Genomic DNA, 20,329 nt, shown 5'->3' with positions numbered 1-20,329 from the left:
ACTAAGCATTATCGCCTTGAAAATTAGCTTGTAGCTTCTTTTGATACATTTTTTTATTAGAAAGAAAAGATGTGGGGACCATTACATCTATATTTCATTTGTTACATTCACTAGGCAAATGTGCTGGGATTGTGGAGTAAGGAAATGCAAAAGGAAGCTAGAAACGCATTAGTTTCTACAGGAATAGAAAACATTTCATTATTCAAGGGCCAAACCAATAACAAGCTCCAACTGCTCAAATTTCCTACCCTTGAAAGTGTTACACATGCATTAAATTAAATTCAGACTAAGACTAATTATAAATATTTGTATGATAGAGTGTCTGGCTAATTTTTATTAAATGTTAACATAGTGTTTATATTGTGCTCCTATGATCTGTAAGGAAGTACAAAGCAAAAACCATGAGGATATACTTTTTTTCTAAAATGTTTTAATTTAAATGAAGAAATAATGTTATATATTCTAAATATGTGAAGGGGATTATACTAACTAATTAAGATCAATTTCTTTAAAAATAGTATTTCATCTAGGTAGCACACACTGACAATCCCAGTGCTTGAGAAGTTGAGGCAGGGGGATCAGGAGTTCAAGACCAACCTCTGCCACAGTCTCAAGCCAGCTTGCTACATGAGAGGTTTTTCTCAAAAACTGCATAGTAAATAAATGGTGACATTTTGTTTTAATACTTTCTATTTAATTGGAGAAATAGGAAACTTAAAAAAAAACACTGTATCCTTACATACACACACGCACACATACACATGTAATTGTCTTTCTTTTTTCTTGTCCTGACATAGAACATCTTTGTAAGTTCAAAACTTTGTAGAGCCAAAAATAAAGAAGAAGCAGGCAATACTGTGTAGTGAAGTTACCTTAACTCGGACGACCACCTTATAAACTCGGGTTGATGCTGCAGCTTGTGACCAGTTGGCGCCTCTGCTCACTGCTTTGCTGTCCTCTCGGGTTTTACTGCAGGTTGCAGTCTGCAGGTTTCTGAGGGCTTGTCTATCTTCCTGCCTTGTGACTTTGCAGGACTTCCTAGAATACCAAAACTTATTAGCAATAAATAGTTCAGCTAGAAAATTTCACAGCTCAATGAAATTTTACATTGCTCCTTTGTCTTTAACCTGCCAAAGTTTCTAATATTGATAAATATGTAACTTACAGAAGCAGAAAATAAATGTTATTTGCTTGTTTGTATGTCATATGTGTTTTTACAGAGGTTGGCAGAAGAAATATCGGAGCAAAAGGCCATTTCATTTAACTTTAGAATAGCAAGCGGTGTAGAATGTTCTAGTTTTAAAACCTAGCATGTATGAAGTTGTTCTCTGTCTGCCCTTTTTAGTAGTTTTCTTTTATGTAGCTTTTATGTTAAATACACTGAGGTATAGATTTTCCCCACATAGCACCTGAAAAAACTTGCTTTACAAAAGTGAACTCCTAATTATAGTCTCCAATTCTAATTTATACTAGGCTGTTTTCTTCTCTAGGCTGAGGAAGTTATGTTGGCTGATTTTTCTGGGGCCATCATCTCTAATATACGACTGTATACTTCCGGGAGTCTCGTGACTTTCTCTGTGCTCTCCCGTCTCCATTCTGTGGGATTAATGTGCATGATAGAAACTCTAGTCATGCCCAGCCTCTGGTCTCTAAGGGAGAATTCTTTGTATCATGGAAGTTTTGGGAGTTACTCTTTGTTAAAAGCTGAGTGAATTATTTATATTAAATAAAAATGTATTGATATTTTTAACCAGGTACATTCTGATAGCAAAGGGAGCCAATTTTGAGTTTGTGTATTTCCGACAAGTGAGAAAGTTCATATTCTATATCTTTGTATTAATCATGTGTATACATATATGGGTTAATTATCTTTCTAATACTAATTACCTTTTATATAGAATTTGTATTTTTCAGGCATAGTTTTTTTTTCCTGTGTAAATCTGCCTATTTCTTAACATTTCTCTAGCATTCCCAACAAAAAGAGCTTTTGTTACTTGATCACAAATCTAACTTTCAGTGCACAGCGTAGATGTTACACAGCAGCCTTTTCTCAACCTCCCTGCCTCCTCCCTCCTCTCCCCCCCCCCCCCCCGCCGCCGCCTTGTTCTCTCTGCAATATTACATTTTGATTGTGTGCTATAATTTATTTAGGTGCCTGTTTTCTCCTCAAGGGGTAGTAATTAGTTTAAAGACATAACCTACAGACAGACTCCTACAATCTACCAGTGGTAAGAGGAGCCAACTCAAATAATGTTTGTAGAACCCTTAGTTACTCAGTTGGCAGAAATATGTGCCTCATAAATTCAGGGTATTCTTTATAGCCCCATTGTTTTCTTATATAATTAGAATTATATCAATGAATATTTCTAATCTGTGACCTCTTAGAGATCTCACAGTGTCTTAGATATGGTGAGGCTTTTTTCATTTCTGTTAGGCTTGGTTGATTTTGTTGTTTCATTGTTTGGCTGGTTAACAGGGTCTCGTGTTAACCTGGCCTCAAGCTTCTTATATAGCCTTGGATTCCTAATTCTCCTGCATCAGTCTCCCAAGGGCTAGGGTGCCATCGCTCATGTCGATATGGTGTCTAATGTATATATTAAGGAATCCTTAATAAACTTTGTTTAATAAAGGCCTATAGCAACTCAGAAGAGGGGTGGTTGGCTCTGATTGTGGGATGGAGGAAGACTGCACTGTGATTAGCCTTTGAATCTTCACATCTGAGACATAATTTTAACAGGTAACATGGGAAAGGAAACATTTGAAGCTAGGAAAAGCATGGAATTTCAGAAAGTGCTGGAGCTGTGCTTTGCATTAACAGTAGAACCTAAATCAACAGATTTTTGTGGAATAAATGCATCTGAAGTTAGGTATAGGCAAACAGAAAATAGTGGCTTTGGTTAACAATGTATATATAGATTATATGTTAAATTACAAAATCTCAGTTTTTAAGTGTATATTTGCTAAGCATACATGTACTTAAATATTATTTTACAATGGACTGAAGGGTTTCTGGCAATGTTTTTGTAATACTATACCAATTTGAAAGTAACAACAAAACATTCAAAGTATTTCAGCTATGTATTCTTCTGTTTGCTTGAAAAACTGAAACTGTCAGCTTTTAGAGACTGTAATGTCATTGCTCTGTATTCATATATATAAACAAGAGGGACAAATATTTGAGTGACAGCTTACCTTTTTGATAAGGGAAAACTGTGAAGAGTGAATTGCATGAAGTCAAGGGCCCTTTCCTAACTTTGAGTTGTATATTCTGTAATACCATAAGTAAGCTTTTCTGTTATATCCTGTTAAACTTTTTGTTCTGATATTCTTTCAGACTTATATAAAAGTTGCAAGAATAGTACAAAAAATTCTAATCCAACTTTTAGACACATTTCCCAGTGTGAATATTTTGCCAAATTCTCTTTATATGTATTGTCCCTGCCTCTACCCCACCCCACCCCCGCCTCCAAGCTGTTTGAGATGGTTTCAGATGAAAAGCTTACATTTGTTCCTGCATATTTTTAAGTGTTTTTCCTAAAACAAGCAGAACTGGGACTTTTACCTGGCATGCACAGGACCCTGGAGCACCTTAAAATAGAAGCAAAAGAAAATACAGTTACATTTTCTTAAACAAACGAACAAGACAATTAAAAACACCACTAAGTTGCCATGGGTATAATACTATTGTCTAAAACACAGGCTCTATTCAGATTTTATAATTTACCCCCTTGATGTCTTTTATATCCAGAGAAAAGGCCCCGTTAGTTATTTCAGTTAGTTATCACATTTGGCTCTCTGTCATCTCTCTCTCTCTCTCTCTCTCTCTCTCTCTCTCTCTCTCTCTCTCTCTCTCTCTCTCTCTCTCTCTCACACACACACACACACACACACACACACACACACACACACTTTCTTTGTCTTCCTTGACCTTAATGACTTGGAAAAATAGGACCATTTGCTTTGTCCATGGCTCTCAATCTTAGTTTGTCTAATGTTCACTTAACTAGACTTGGCCATGCTCTCTGAGCTAGACTAACACAGAATGTTTTCTTTGTAGTGAATCATAATAAAAATAACAAAAAAAAAAAACCTAAAAGTTGAGTTTTTGTTTGTAAAAGAAATACTATTGTAATTCCTTACAGCATTGGCAGATTTCTTAGTTCTCTAAATTTTGGTTCAGGTTTTTCATTTTTAGCCTATAGTAGTATAGGGTATAAGGGCCAGCCAAGGAAACACACTCTGACCCTGAAACCAGAACCAGTGAAAGAAACATACCCTGGCCCTAAAACTAGAGCCAAAAGCTTAAAAAGAGCCAGTGAAGAAACACTTTGGTCTTGGAACCAGAGACAAACCTGCCCCTGGCCAACTGAGCATGAAACCAACCAATCCCTGAGCAGGAAAAACAACCAGTCCCTGAGCACAAAATCTAGCCAATCTGAGCTTGTTCAAGCTCAAGGGGATTGAAATCCAACCAGTTCCCACCCTGAAAATCTTCTACCTGGAAAACCTCCGCCCCTAAGAAGCCATATATAAGCCCTATGCCTGTTCAATTGACAGCTGCCCTTCACCCTGGCAGAGACTGCCACTCTCCTGGATTCCTCCCTCCCAAATAAATCTCTTGAAAGAGTTTTGGGTGAAGACCTTCTTTCACCAGAGCAGAGCAGAATCTCTGCTGGGAAACTCTCTTTGCAGAGTGGAACAGAGAAGCAATGGATCTCTGCTAGGAAACTCCTTTAGGGGAAAGGAGCAGAGCTCAGCTGTAGCAACTCTCTAGGAGAGGAGCAGGTTTGCTACATCCTGCAGGGAGCCCATCCCCCACTGGAACCCAGCTTCAGGTATAGCCTGACTTGCCAACAAGTCTGAATAATTTCCCTTTACAGCTGTAGGTATCGCCTGACTTCTGGCAGTCAGGGTACCTTTCCCTCCAGACACTAACACTTGCAAGTACTATCAATAAAGTATTATTTGATAACATGTATTATACAGTGATTCTTCCTCAAATTACCAGTTTGTCAAGTAAACTTACTGTTAAATAAAGGTAAATATAGAGGCTGTTTGGTAAGATGTATAATAAGCTGGTGTCTCATTTAGTGGGACATGGATTTGGATATGAAATAGAGCATTGTGCAAGAACTGTTTTAATCTTTATTTATTTATTGTGCATGTATGTTTTGCCTGCATGTGTATTTGTGTACCTTGTGCAGACCTGGTACTGGTGGAGACCAGAGTATTCCCTGGTACTGGAGTTACATATGGTTGTGAGCTGTTGTGCAGCTGCTAGGACTCGAACACAGGATCTCTGGGAGAGCCTCAGTACTCTTAACTGCTGAGTTATCTCTAGCCCTCAACAACTATTTTTTGACAAATGTAAACAAAGAGCTTGAAGTTAATGAATTAGAGAGATCTACTTTTTGCCAAATGTCTACTGACAGTAAAAGGATTTAGACATGTCCTATTTATGTTCAATTAATATTAGTTAATGTTTAAGACATTTCAGGGAAGATATTTTGTTAGGTCAGAACTAGTTTTAAATTACCAGTATTCTTTACATAGATAAATATACACCACTTAGTCTGTATACCTCGTCGTCTTTTTTATTTCTTTCCCCTGTGGAGAGAAACAAGTACTGCCTGAATACAAAGCCTGCTGTACAGATGTTGAATCTAATTGTGTGCTCCACATTGTTCCCTGACAACAAAGACATGGTAATAATAATGAAAACCTTGCTTAGCCAGAGCACACAACATTTCTAACATTTCCCATGATACAGACCCGGGGAGACTTCAGACTCGGTGTCCTTACCGCATTGGTCAGCCACGGCTTATTAACAGCAAACTGCTGTAGATGGTGACTGTGAAGCTGATGAGTTCTGCAGGGAATTCGGTCTGAGTTCCAGGTTGGACAAGAGTGCCCTTGCAGTATTTACCTGCCTGGGTCACTGCACAGTGCCTTCCCTCAAGGCTTGTGTTTGTGATCTTCTGAAACAATCTTCCTTGCTAAGCTGATGTATTTGCCACTGTGCCTGCCTAGAAACTACTAGAATGAAGTGTCTAGGAAATTTTATTGTGTCTTGTACCTTAGCTGATAAGAAGTCTGAGCCACATAAAAATGTCTGGACAGAGAAAGAATGGGTAAGATATTTGAGTAGGTCATTTTGAGGGAACATACTCTTCACTGAGGATAGTAGACATCAGAGGAGGAAAAGTACTGTTACCACCCTTTCATGTAAGCATTAGTTCCATACTAATTCCTATAGTTGCCTCAGGTGTGAACATGTTCTCAATTATAAAGGATTAATTTATAATATATATTGATTTATGAAATTGGTTAATTAATCAAATCAAATATCGATTGCTTCAGCTAGGAGTCTGAAAGCGCAGTGTGGGTGAAAGTCAGTTTTAAGTGTGCCTGAGTTTGAAACCATGTCCTTACCTGTGCAGCTGTCTCAGACAGCTTGCCTAAGTTATTTGATCCTTATATTTCTCAAAAAGAAAATTATAATAAATCACAAATTTGTTTCACATTAAAATAATATGTAATGTAACTTTAATTCAGTACTTTGGGGTTTTTCTCGAGACACAAAGAATAGAATAAATTTGTTTTTTTTTTTTTGAAGCATAACTATTTGTTTGTAACAAAGGAGTTTGTGTACAGTGTTGAAAATCTACAAGTTCTTGTTAAATTCACATTTGCACTTCCCCTTTTTAAACAAACATTTGTAATCATTATTTTGTACAGATATAGATATGTAAATACAACATTGAGTTCAGTGGTCCTTCAGCGTTTTCCACTTCAATGTTTTTTTTATTTTGAACATAAAAACAGGATATAATTCCAAAGTCCAGAGTTATTTGAAACTGGAAAATATTTTCTCTATAGAAAATAATAAAAATGATAACATTTGGCTTGTATTTTATTTTGAAATGCTTTATTTTTCTCTTAATTTCATACATGTGATCTTTTCTTTCAACCAAAAATGGGTTTATGAATCCATTACATTCTTAGTGAGTATTGTGCTGCAGAGCAGATTAAACAACGAGATGTGAGAATTCTTCTGCATGGAGGTTGTCATGTATAACCCCATCTGTTGTCTTCTTAAACTCTGTGATAATACAGAATGGGACCAAACACCTGTAAATTAAACCTTTCCAAAGCTATCCTGGATGCCTCTAAGGTGCATGGCATCTCCATTGTTCTCCAGGGTGTGTGGTATCTCCATTGTGCTCTAAGATGTGTGGCATCTCCATTGTTCTCCAGGGTGTGTGGCATCTCCATTGTTCTCTAAGGTGTGTGGCATCTCCATTGTTCTCTAAGATGTGTGGCATCTCCATTGTTCTCCAGGGTGTGTGGCATCTCCATTGTTCTCTAAGGTGTGTGGCATCTCCATTGTTCTCCAGGGTATGTGGCATCTCCATTGTGCTCTAAGGTGTGTGGCATCTCCATTGTTCTCTAAGGTGTGTGGCGTCTCCACTGTTCTTCAGGGTGCGTGGTTCTCTGTTATGGGGAAGAATCATCATGGCTTCCCAGTACAGGGAACTGTTGTCATTTCAGAATGCTTTAGTCACTCAAATCATGTTTTCATAAAAATTCAGTTTCATTTCTATGAATGGAACTACTATGTTTTATGTGTATGTCATATATAAAATGTAATTATTCCAATTTGGTCTAATCTCAAATCATTTTGTTTCATGTCAAAGTTGTAACCCCTTAGCGGCAGCTGTAGAGAAGGACATTCATGCATTTGTATGGAGCGCCTCTCACACCTTTCTTTCTGGTCGAGGTGGGAAGTTGGTTTGAATTTTAACTTTTCTTGCTTCGGAAGGCACATATTTGGATTAATTTATTTAGTAAGATTGGAATGTACAACCAGAGTGGATAATACTTGATTATTAATGTTCTCCGTTTATCCTTTAGAGTAAACTGTCCATTGGATATTTTGGAGAATGTTAGCTTTAAAATGTATATATTTCACTCTGCTATCTAGAACTTTTCAATTTAAAAAAAAAAAACAGGATTTGGGTCTTAATGTGCTTTTAAAATTGCATTTCTTACTAAATTCTTGGTAAAATTCAGCTTATTTTATAGTTAATGTCATATATTCCTAAGAATTTTTATTATTTTAGTGTGATTTATACTCAAAGAAAATTTTTGAAATGGTTCAAAAATATTCAGCTATACCAGTTGTTTACATTTTATTTTGCCATAATTTCTTTCTCATGTTCTGCCCCTCTGCTTCTGTGTCCGTGAGGATATACATATGCATCTTTCCCTTGAAGTGGCTGAAGGAGTTTTAGGCATCTGATCCTTACATTCTTTTGTATGACCACAGTACAATGCTCAAAACCAGGGCTTTTAGTATTGATACAGTACTGTTATCTCCATAGCCTCAAATGGCATCAATTAGCTCAATAACATCTCATTTGTATTTATTTGATTTGTATCCAGTACCAGATCATTTATCATGTTTAGTTTCAGTATTTCTTTTTTCTTTCTTTCTTTCTTTCTTTCTTTCTTTCTTTCTTTCTTTCTTTCTTTCTTTCTTTCTTTCTTTCTTTCTTTCTTTTTTTTAATTTTTCAAGACAGGATTTCTCTGTGTCACAGTCCTGGTTGTTCTGGAACTCACTATGTAGCCCAGGCTGGCCTCGAACTCACAGAGATCTGCCTGCCTCCACCTCCCCAGTGCTGGGATTAAAGGCGTGCACCACCATGTCTGGCGTTCTTTCATTTCTTTTAATCAGGAGAACAACTTCCTTTGTCACTTATAGTCTTGACATTTTAGAAGCATACAGAAGTTATTGAAGAGGTATCCCCATCACTTTAGGTTTATCTGCTGCTTCCATCTGTTTGGATATCCTGATTAGATCTAGGTTGTAGAGCTAGGACAGAAACACCACAGCTACTCTGCTACTATAGAAGCCTATTTATGTTGGAAGATAATGTGATGCCCCCTGCTGTTGAAGATGGTCAGGCATATCTTCTGTGACATTACTCCATTTCCTTTTCTCACTGAAAGATGGCATCCATATTTTACTCTCATTGACTTGTATCAGATCAGTTACTGATAATCCATGTTTTCAAAATGGTGGTTTGCTAGCATCTCTATTCATTCCTTGGTAAGCTAGGGAAAAGCCTTCTGTTCTCCACTTACTGATTTATTTGTTCTCTATATTAGAGTCATTGACACTTATTTTCCAGTGCTTTACATATCATCACCAATTTTGACGTGGATTGGCCAGTATGTGTCCTTTCAAACATATTTTGAAATGCTCCATCGTATTTTGAGGGCTTCCTTCATTTCATGTGTCTCAGAATATTTTCTGACTGAATCCTGGATACTGTCTTTTATCCCAATCTGGATACAGAGTTCAGTCACAGCCCTTGGGATGTTTCTGCTTCTAGGCCATCTCAGTGGACACAGTCAGTGTGTGTGTGTGTGTGTGTGTGTGTGTGTGTGTGTGTGTGCGCGCGCACGCGCGCGCGCGCGTGCACACACTCATGCACGCATGCGTGCATGTGTGCTGGTCAGATATTTAATCCCAGTGCGGATATATTCTAGCCCTTCCTGGTCTACGATCTTCTCTGGTTTTGAATTTCCTACCTCCAACAATTGAAAGATCTGAGAATGCCATTACACCTGATGTATTTGGTCATTTGAAGATTGGTATCATATATTTTCAAAATTGAAGACCCATAATGCCTTTTAAAACAAACCTACTCTAATCATCACACTATAAAGAAAACAGACCAGTATCCCTTAAAGTGTAGGTACAGTTTTTTTAAACCAAATTTTACCTAACCAAATCCAACAACAGATTTATAAAAGAATTGTACACCATAACAGAATGAGATTTACTCCAGAAAGGGATGATGTTTAGCATTCAAAACATAATAAGGGATGGCAAGATGGATCAGCAGGTAAAAGCTCTTGCCACCAAGCCAGAGAGCCTAAGTTTAACACCTGAAACCCACACAGTAGAAGAGGAAAACAGTCTTCCAGGTTGTCCTGTTCTCTTCCTTCATGTGCAAGCTGTGACATGCACTTGCCCATACATGCATAAATACAAAATACATATTCTTAAAAGTCAGTATAATGTGCTGTCAATAGAGCACAAAGCAATAACCACATAGATTTATGGTATGGATTCTTACTTTATTCAGGAGGTTATATTCATTATTTGTCATTACTTGTTTTGAAACTTGTTTTTCCTAATGCATACACCAAAAAGACATTTGGCAAATCTAACACTCTTACATGATAAAACACTTAAGACTAGGAAGAAAAACTTTCTTAACCTTTTAAAAACTAGCCACAAAACAACCAGTTACCATGATGTGGCATAAAATTAATTATGTATATGTACCACATTTTCTTCATCTATTCATCTACTGATGGACATCTAGTCTGGTTCCATTTTTCTCAGGGTTGGGAATAGAACAATATAAACACAGATGTGTAAGTATCTCTATGGTATATTGTCTTTAGAGGCTTTGGGGTATTTTCCCAAGAGTGGTATAGCAAGATCATATGGTATTTCTGTTTTCAGTATTGTGGGGATCCTCCATTTCATTCTTCATATGGAAACCCAGTTTTCCTAGTACCATTTGTTAAAGATACTGTCTTCTCCACATGTATAATTTTGAAAGTGTTATCAAAAATTAGGTGACTACAACTCTTAAGTTTCTCTTGGTGTTACTCTGTTCTACTAAGACATTGATCTGCATTTCTTGTTTGTGCCAGCACCACACTAGTGCTTATTTTGAGATTGCTCTAGGAATGTCTTCATTTCTCCTCTATTTTTAATGAATATTATTAGTACAATTGCTAGTGCAATTTAAAAAAAAAATTCAAATTGCATTCTTCCCAGCCTTAGGAAAACAATCTCACCATTTAAGTGGAAGCACAAAAGACCCTAAGCAGAGGAGCAGTGCTAAAGGTGTCACAGTACCCAGTTTGAAATTATGTTACAGAGGGGTAGTGACAGAAAGAGTAGGAACTGGGAAGAAGGCTCAGTCAGTAAAGTGACTAGGCAAGCATGTGAGCCTGAGTTCAGCTCACCACTGCCCATGTAGAAAGCTGGGCACAGTGGTGTGCAGCTGTCACACAAAGCTGGCAAGTCAGAGACAGCAGGTTCCCAGGACTTCTGGCCAGTCCCTCCACCCTGTACGGTTTGGACGTGCAGAAGTCTTCTGCTCTCCTTACTCATCCTTTGTCTCGTGGATTGTGTTCTTTTCTGTTTCCTCACGCCCTCCCCGTGTGCAGTTATTGCTCTAGGTCTTTTCCGCAGTGCTGGCTTGATGGTCATGACCTGCCTTAGCTTGCGCATGTCTAGAAATATCCTTATTCATCCATCAACTTTTAAAAGATAGGACTGCTGGAAATAGCCTTTTATGTCAGTTCTGATTATTTTTAATAAAAAAGGAACCAAACATTTTATATTACTTAGCCCAAACATGCCAAGTTCTTAAAGCGGGCAAATGAGATTCTTAGAACACTGGCTAGCCTTTCTAGGCATCCCTGTGAACAACACATACTTTATTTATTACAAAGGGATTTATTAAGATTTTCTTCTTACTGCAGTGCTGCTAGTAAAGTGGACTTTGGCTGTTACATATCCAAAGGGAAATTTCCAAAAACCTGAACCTTATTTCAAAATATATACACATTGTAACCAGACTGGATTATAAGAACATGAAGTTGGAGTCTGTGTTAGAGCTTTCCTGTCAACAGAAGAGACTCAAAAGCTCATTTAGTCCAGATACTTTGTTGAACAAGGGTGGAAGCCCAGCCTGAACTAGGCTTCTGTTGCTGCACATAAACTGCCTCAGGGTTTAGTGACATAAAAGAACTTACTTCAGCTCCTGTGGTTCCGAATCCTGGCATGGCTGTGGTGCTGTGGTCTCCTCACAAGCCTAGACTGCTCCAAGTCCATTTACATGTCTGTTGTGAGGATCCTATTCCTCGAGAGGTGTTGGAATGAGTCTCAGATGCTCTGTGGATGTGTTCTGGGGACCTTAGTTCTGTGGGCCTCCCAGAGGACAGCTCACAGCATGGCAACTGGTTTCTGTCAGTGTGCCAGGGAGCTGCAAGCCAAAGAGAGAAGTTTGTCTGTCTTAAAACTAAAACTGAGAAGTGGCAGATCATCTTTACAGTATTCTTTTCCATGTAAGTTAGTCACTAGATTTGGTCCACAGTCAAGGGGAAGAGATTTCACAAAGGTATGAATGCAATAGAAAGAATCTTTGGGAGCCATCTTGATGCCCAAAATCATAGTCTGTTAGTAGCAAAGTAACAGTCTCTCAATTTCCAGTCTACTGTTGTGATTTCCTCTAATAACTAAGCTGACGAAATGATAAGGCTTCATCTTGAATAACCTGACAACTGATGAGGTTACTTAGAATATTGAAGATGAAGAAAGATGCAGAGAAGGCAGGTTGCCATAGTTTCTCAGTTTGCTTTTCTGTTGCTGTAATAAAACACCATGGCCAGGGCAATATATAGAGGGGTTTATTTTGGCTTACAGTTCCAGGGGGTGAGAATCCATACTGGCGTGGCAGACTTCAGGCAGGAATAGTGGCTGGGACTGGATACTGAGAGCTCACATCCTGTACTAAAGCAGCAGAGAAAATGGTCCCTGTAGGCTGATATATTTGAATGGTTGGTTTCCATTTAGGAAGGATTAGGAGGTAGTTGCTGGAGATGTGTCATGGGGGGTGGTGAGCTTTGGGGTTTCTAAAGACTGTGCCAGGTCTCCCTCTCTTTCTTCCACACCCTCTCCACCCTCCCCCACTTAAGCTTGTGGATCAGATGTAAGCTCTCAGCTACTATTCCACTGCCATGCAGGTCTGCCACCCACTCTCCAACGCGATGCCATGGACTAACTCTCTGCAGCTGTAAGCAAGCCCCCAATTAAATGCTTTCTTTTATAAGCTGTCTCATGATGTGTCTTCCCAGCAATAGAACAGTAAGTAACTGTAAACTGTCTCTTTTGTATTTTGTATGGTATGGAGCAGATGTTGATCAAAGCTACTTCCTGTACAAATATAAAATATCCTAAAATGTCATAGTCTAAATTCTTTAAATTGACCTCGCTTTTCTATAAAAGAAATCAAAAGCCTTCATATCCAAGGAAGAGGCTAGGAGAATAAAGAAGCCATGAGGTACAGGGAGCAATCTAGATGTCAGGATCATATTATTAGACTATAGCCCATGAAATCAATTCTAGTCTATAATTAAAAGATAAAAACTAAGGCATATACAGAAACAGATAGAGTCAAATTGTCCAGCATATTAAGACCTTTAAGCTGTAACAGACTAGGTGTCCATGACTTGTTTTTAGTTCAAAACCATATTATTATGCTTCCAGTGTTATATTGACATGGTTTCTCTGCCCTGAAAATGAGCCTGGGCTGCATGACTTATACAATTCCTTATGGATCTTCTGTAGAATGATGTACATGAAGTAGCAGTGTTTGGATTGTGAAAGTTAGAAGAAAGCCAAGACATTACCTCCTTAAATTGTGCTAGCTGTATTGGAAACTTGCAGAGGTGAGACAGTCATATTGGAGCTTAATGAACTTGCTTTTAGTGAGCAGGAAAAGCTTGTGGTTTCTGTAATGTAACACTTGTTACAGTGATAGAATCAGATCTGCACTGTTAATATGTATATTAACAAAATTAGGATTTGTGAAGATAGGTTTATGTGAATATTTGAAAAGCATAAAAGTGTAACTGATGTATACTATATTTTGCCATATTCTGGCCTTTGTAACTATTACTTAATTCCTAACCCTCCTCTGATAGGCCAGTTCCAATTAGTTGCAGTTGAAACATCCCTAACCTAAGCAATTTATAAAAGCACTTACCTGCAGATGTCTGCATTTTTAACAGAAAGTCTTAGTGAGGGTTTCCTGTTTCTGGTCACAGTGTTTTTGATCAGACTAATAAAAAATTCATTGTTAATTTTGTTTGATGTGATACCATGCATTGTGATGTTAGAAAAAAGGCTTTATATATTAGGGACACATGCTAAAATATTTGCAGCTGAAGCACTGTAATTATTTGGAGTTTTCTTTAAGACTAAAATAAAATTTATTCTAACATTATTTTTGTATGAATTAAAATTAACTGTATTGCAAATAAGTTTGACTTTGATTCTAAGTTTAAATTTTTATTTCATATTGACATTTCCTACCAACCTATCCTCATTTACCCATGCATAACTAAGGGGCTGCCTTTCATAGTGGCTAGCTTGTTCCTTGGCATTATACACACCACAGAGTTTGGTGTCTGTCTACTCGAGCCAAAGTTCAGCCTCTTTTTCTGACAAGGGGTTACTAGGTTTCTGGATATTTCTTTATCTGCATAAATCATATGAGCACAGCATGAAGCTCACCCCAACAGAGCTATACTGTGTTCCTTTGAAGTTGGATTAAGAACTCACTAAGCAGGGTGTGCCCATTAATTATAAGGTTTTAAAACTTGACTCCTGGAAATACATAGCTCAGATAGTTTTAGTTTTAATAGGATTAGGTCTATTACAAAAGAATTTGAGAGTATATGTTATATTCCTGTAAAAGTATGTTTGTGAGTTAATTTGGTATGAAATGACATGAGCTGCTTTCCCTCTATGTCACAAAAATAAAAAGTTTATTTGCTGATACTGTGGAGATCTGGGAAATAGGAACAAAACTAGCATCTCATAAAGTATTTAAATTCCTGTTGATCTGTACAATAATATTTTTTTACCATTTCCTTGAAACACCACGATGTAAACAAATCTTCACTGTAGAACATTATGGAAAAGTCAAACTGGAGAGATGATGAGGAAGTCAGTTGCTTCCTGGGTAGTGTGGAAGGAAAAGACAAACAGAGCTTGGGAGATTTACGATCGAAAAGCCCTCTGCATGACACTGTGGTAGTGGGTGTGTATGACACTTGTCCAGGTCCACAGAATGTATACCACACAGAGTGAACCTTCATTTAGACTGGATCAGGCGATTAGGTGTGCTTCTGTGTTTTGAGGTGCTGACTGGGACTAGAAGTTGGTTAATTGAATGGCAGAGGTTTACAGGTTTTTCTCCATTCTCTGAAGTTAAAATTGCTGTAAACCATAAAGTCTGTAAACATAGGCATGTATACACACACACACACACACACACACACACACACACACACACAGGCTGGGGGGAGGAAGGGAGAGAGAAAGATTGATTAATATCTTTAGTATATTTTATCCTGAGTTACACAGTTATTTAACAACTCTATAAAACATTGACATTTAAAAACATACGTTTAACAGCAAAGCTTACTCACATTGATATTTATGGGAGTCTTGCATTTCCAAAATCAGAGTTGGGTTTTTCTGATTATTTCTATTGTGTTTGCCCTTTCTGTGTCTTATTTCTGCTTTATGCTGTTTTCTTTCATATATATTACTGGTTAGTCATTTGACTGAATGTTTAAATCATTTACTTTTCTATCTTTATTGCTTCCCAATGAGCACATTTCTAGTAAAGGCTCCAGACTTTTTCCGAGACATGCTTTGTCTGTATCTCATAACTTTAATGTATTGCTCTTATTACTGTTCATTTCTTAAGAGTATGTCATTTGGTTTTGATTATTTTGTTCATCCAAGAGTTACTTATGGGCTCTTTTTAATTCCCAAGATTGAAATGTGTTTTTTTTCTTTTTAACATTTAAAAACCGTGTGTGCACATGCTCACGTGTGTATGTGGGTGTGGGTACACTCACCGATGCAGGCGTGTGTGAAGGACACAGGTTGACTTTGGTTGCCCTCTTCAATCATGTTTCCATTTTACATTTTGAGATAGGGTCTCTCGCTAAACCTGGCAAACACCCTAGGGTCCTCCTGTCTCCTCCCACTAGCACTAGGGTCACGGGCGTGTACCTCCATGCCTGGCTTTTATGTGGTGCTGCGGATCTGAACTCATGTCCTTATGCTGAGCAGCAAGCCGTCTTCCCAGCCCTTTAGCAGGTGTGATGAATGTAACCGAAACCTAAGATCCGATACACGATTGATCTCAGTGATGTTGTGGACACTTTTTGTATCTTTATTAATTCTTAGAGAGTTTCATACAATGTATTTTGATCATATCCACACACCCTACCTCCTCCTATATCCACCTGACCTCTCTACCCACCCAGCTTTTGAGTTTTCTCCCCACTTGTTCCAGTTTGTGTAGCCACATGCTCTTGGTAGTGGGGCCCAATTGGTGTTTAATAGTGTATTTCTTGCTGTGCTCAACACAGTTTATGTATGTATACATGAGTAAAATGTTTTGTTCCTGGAGTCTTCTAGAACATCAGCCCTGTAATCCTGCCGGCAGCCGCAGGATAAAGCTGAATGGAAACATTTCTTTACATCCCCTGAGGGGATTGTTCCCTTTTCAGCTCTAGCTAGTTACATACATATATGTACACATGTACACACACACACACACACACACACACACACACACACACACACACACACAGCAGCTCATTTTTTCTAATTCAGACACTTGGTCTCTTTACATTGTTGAGGAATTATAAATTTTCCGATAGCTTTCTCATTTGGTAACAGCTCAGAGTGTTTGGCTAACATTGTTTGATATTTTGATCCTTTACTTCTCTGTGCACCAACTGTTCCATCTCTGTAGAACCTAGTTTTCATTAATGTGTTAGGAAATCATTTTACCATGAGCGTTTTTATCAAAAATTAACATTTCAACTCATTTCTCTTTGCTGCCATCTCCCTCCTAAAATGTTATTCTGTTTTCTTTTTTTGGATCCATATTTTCTTATTATGTTATGTATTCCCCTCCTACAAAGTACTCTTTAGAACAAATAAATATAAAATGGTATACTTCATATTTAGAGCGATCAAAGACATATTTTCTTGGTATTCTTTACAAGAATAAACTAATAAAATCTTCAGAAGCACACTCATTCCACCCACCTCTCACCTTTTTTTAAAAAAAAAACAACAAAAAGGGTTCAGTTTTTAACAATGAATTATCAAAGTAAGTAATTAACACTACTCAGAGACAGACAGTTAAATGAATGTGTTTTTAAAATGCATGTGTGTATAAACACACAAATACGATGTTGCCCAGAAACTCCAACTAATGAATAATCTTACAAGATTAATTTCCTAGGTGACACATCACAACTCTCCAAAAGTGCAAATAAACACCAGAAAGCCCAAATCTAAGATCCAGTATGGTACCTCATCATACACAGTCAGGAATCCTGTGAAAGTCACAAGGCACCTGGACTCAGTGATGGATTTACAATGCAGCCTCTTCACAGACGGTGCTTCCCTTTCGGTGTGGATCATGTCCATCTCTTGAGACACATACACAGCACTGCTGCTGAGGTCATGCTTTGTGATAATTTACTAGTTCAAATGAGACTCCAAAGCAAATAACTACGGAGTATGAATTTGAAGACAGATGGTATAAACATCAGTTGATTCAAACTTACCTGTAACAATCTTTAATTTTCCTTTTAAATACAGAAAATCTGTGTATAATCAAGAAAATTAAATCTCATAATAAAAACACCCCTACAGACAGCGAACATGTTCAGTCAGGTTCCTCATGGAGTGTATGTTGATTCACATTCTACTCTGCCAGGCTACGTTCTTGTGGGTCTGTGAGATTAGGATCATTTCTTTCCATAAATAGTAACTTCTCACAAACAAACTGCCTTCCTGATTGGTAAATACTGTGTAATTTCATTAGGTTCCATGAAGAGGAAAGGTAGAACATGCATTAAATGACCAATTTTGCTCTGTCAGGATGTGTGTTCTCATAACATGTAGTTCTTGTCAGCCTCGTGATAAGTACACACCAGCGGTTCTCAAAAAAACTACAACAGCAGAAAAGAACTGGGATGCATTAGGAAACTCTGTGATTATGCAGTTCGTCTTCAAACAGGAGAACCTCTCTGGCTTTCAGTTTCTCTGTATCTGTATGATCTGTATTTAGAAGACTCCTCAGGTGCCGTTCCTTTATAATCCATCGTGTAGACCTCATCATGTGATCCAGTTACTCTTCCTCCTCCCTCCCTGCCACTCTTCTGCATGGGCTGTTCTAGGCATTCCTTGGCAGTTGTTTACACATCTTAGTGCATCTGTACCATTGAACTCAGTTCAATGGCTCAAAGCTAGTCATGCTAGATCATTAATTTAAGATATAAGAACAGCTAGCTAGCAGCCTGAGCCATTAGGCCAAACAGTTTAAATAATAAAAGCGCCTGTGTGTTTATTTTATAAGTGGGCTGCGGGGCTGCAGGGCTGCGGGACTATGGGGGATTGGTGGGACCCGGAGAGAAGCTCTCCAGCTACAGGGTAATGGTAAAATATAATACAATATAATATAATAAGAACATAAAAACTAATACACCAGAGCAGGACAAAACAAACAGAAGAAAAAGAGCTCAAGAAAAGGCACAAGAAACAGATACAGATGTAGAGACCCACTCATTCTCACACTCAGGAATCTCTTGAATTATAACACTATGCCAAAATCCATACTATCTACACAGAGGATACTCTTTCCACCTCCTCTTCTTCAGGGTTCCCTGAACCCTGAGGGGAGGGATTTGATAGGGACATCCTATTTAGGGCTGAGTGTTCTTTTTTTTTTTTTTTAAAAAATATGGAACGCTTCACGAATTTGCGTGTCATCCTTGCGCAGGGGCCATGCTAATCTTCTCTGTATCGTTCCAATTTTAGTATATGTGCTGCCGAAGCGAGCACTAGGGCTGAGTGTTCTAAAGCCTCTCCTCTCTGCATAATGTCTGGCTTTGGGTCTCTGTATTTGTTCCCATCTGGTGCAGGAAGAAGCTTCTCTGATAAGCAAGGCACTGATCTATGAGTACAGCAGAATGTTATTAGGAGTTATTTTATTGATGCTTTAAAAAAATAGTAGTGTTCAGTTTTACCCTAGGTCCCTGGGTTATCTAGCCTCAGGTTTGTTTGTTTGTTTGTTTGTTTGTTTGTTTGTTTGTTTGTTTTTCCCCAAGCTGTGCCAGGTATGGGTTCCATCTCATAGAGTGGGCATTGAGTCAATCAGATATTGGTTGGTTATTCTCGTATGCTTTGTACCTCCATTGCACTAGCATATTTTGCAGGTAGGACAACACTGTAGATCAAAGGATTTGTGCCTGGGTTAGTGTTTACACTTGTCCGTTGGTAGCATATAGAGTACCTTCCTGTACCAGAGATGCTATCATGTAGGGGTGAAGGTTCTCTGTAAGCACCAACTCCACTTCTCCATGTTCAGTGAGTCGTGAAGGTGTTGTCTTCAGCAATGGAGCCTTGCCATTAGTTTGTGGAGAACAACCTATAGTCTTAGCAACAGCCTGGGATTCCCATAGGACCCCTCTGACCAACAACCCAATTCGAGTTGTAACTCAATCTCAATACTGGAAGCTTTGTTTGATGACAAGAAATGGCCAGCTGGGGCTCTGTGCCCCCAATATTTGGTGATTTCGTTTAAATCACTTTCAAATATGTATTCCTTTTATGAAACTTCCTACCACATTAGGTTTTCCTACTGTCCCTCAAACAGCCCTTAATTTTAGCTGTCTTGCCCCATATTCCCCCCATTCCCCTCGTCCCCCCTCTTCCCTCCCCTCCTTACGTGACCCTCTGTTTCAATCCCCACCCCATCTGTCCATCCATAACTATTCTGTTTCCCTTTCCTAGGGAAATCTTGTCCCTCGTCCCTAGCCCCTTACTCTGTGCCTACCCTCTGGTTCTACAGATTGTATCTTGGTTATCATTGACTTAACAGCTAATAGCTATATGTCAGTGAATGCATACCATATTTATCTTTTTAAGTCTGGGTTACTTCACTCAGATTTTTTTCTAGTTCCATTTATTCACCTGCAGATTTTATTTCATTCCTTTTAATGAACAAGTAGTACTCCATTGTGTAAATGTACCCCATTTTCTTTGCTATTCATCTGATGGGGGTGTCTTGGTTGTTTCCTATTTCTTCCTATTATGAATAGAGAATCAATGAATATGGTTGAGTAAGTGCCTCTGTGGTAAGATGAAGTGTCCCTTGGGTATATGCCCACAAGTGGTATAGCTGGATCTTGAGGTAGATCAATTCTCATCTTTTAAGAGATGTTGAAAGTAAATTTTGATTCTAAGTTTTTGCCAGGTGTGGACATGAAGAAATAGTGAGAATATCAATTAGGTAAAATAAGGAATTTTATAAATTCATGGCATAAAATGTTCATATTTTAAAATTATTCTATAATAGGCAAAGAAGGAAAGAAATACTCAATATTGTTCTCCATAAGTTACATGAT

General features: G+C 38.1%; 1 protein-coding gene, 1 long non-coding RNA gene, 1 other non-coding gene and 1 pseudogene across 10 annotated transcripts in view; 1 reads left to right on the top strand and 3 right to left on the bottom strand.

Annotated features, from left to right (window-relative positions):
• Nucleotides 1-20,329, top strand: part of Gstcd (glutathione S-transferase C-terminal domain containing) — a 111,212-nt gene that overhangs the window by 50,212 nt on the left and 40,671 nt on the right. The window lies entirely within an intron of this gene.
• Nucleotides 484-13,266, bottom strand: LOC143273993 (uncharacterized). The gene is made up of 3 exons (XR_013052371.1): nucleotides 11,852-13,266; nucleotides 3,563-3,588; nucleotides 484-1,038 (listed from the first exon to the last, which is right to left on the bottom strand). It is a non-coding gene; the product is annotated as an uncharacterized LOC143273993 (long non-coding RNA).
• On the bottom strand, nucleotides 17,626-19,118 carry LOC121830385 (TIP41-like protein pseudogene; annotated as a pseudogene).
• Nucleotides 18,658-18,764, bottom strand: LOC121830684 (U6 spliceosomal RNA). The gene has a single exon (XR_006073884.1). It is a non-coding gene; the product is annotated as a U6 spliceosomal RNA (small nuclear RNA).

This window comes from Peromyscus maniculatus, chromosome 6 (genome assembly GCF_049852395.1).
Source record: "Peromyscus maniculatus bairdii isolate BWxNUB_F1_BW_parent chromosome 6, HU_Pman_BW_mat_3.1, whole genome shotgun sequence".
NCBI classification, from domain to species: domain Eukaryota; kingdom Metazoa; phylum Chordata; class Mammalia; order Rodentia; family Cricetidae; genus Peromyscus; species Peromyscus maniculatus.
The sequence above is the reverse complement of the archived record's forward strand: the minus strand, read 5'-3'. Positions and strand labels throughout refer to the sequence as shown.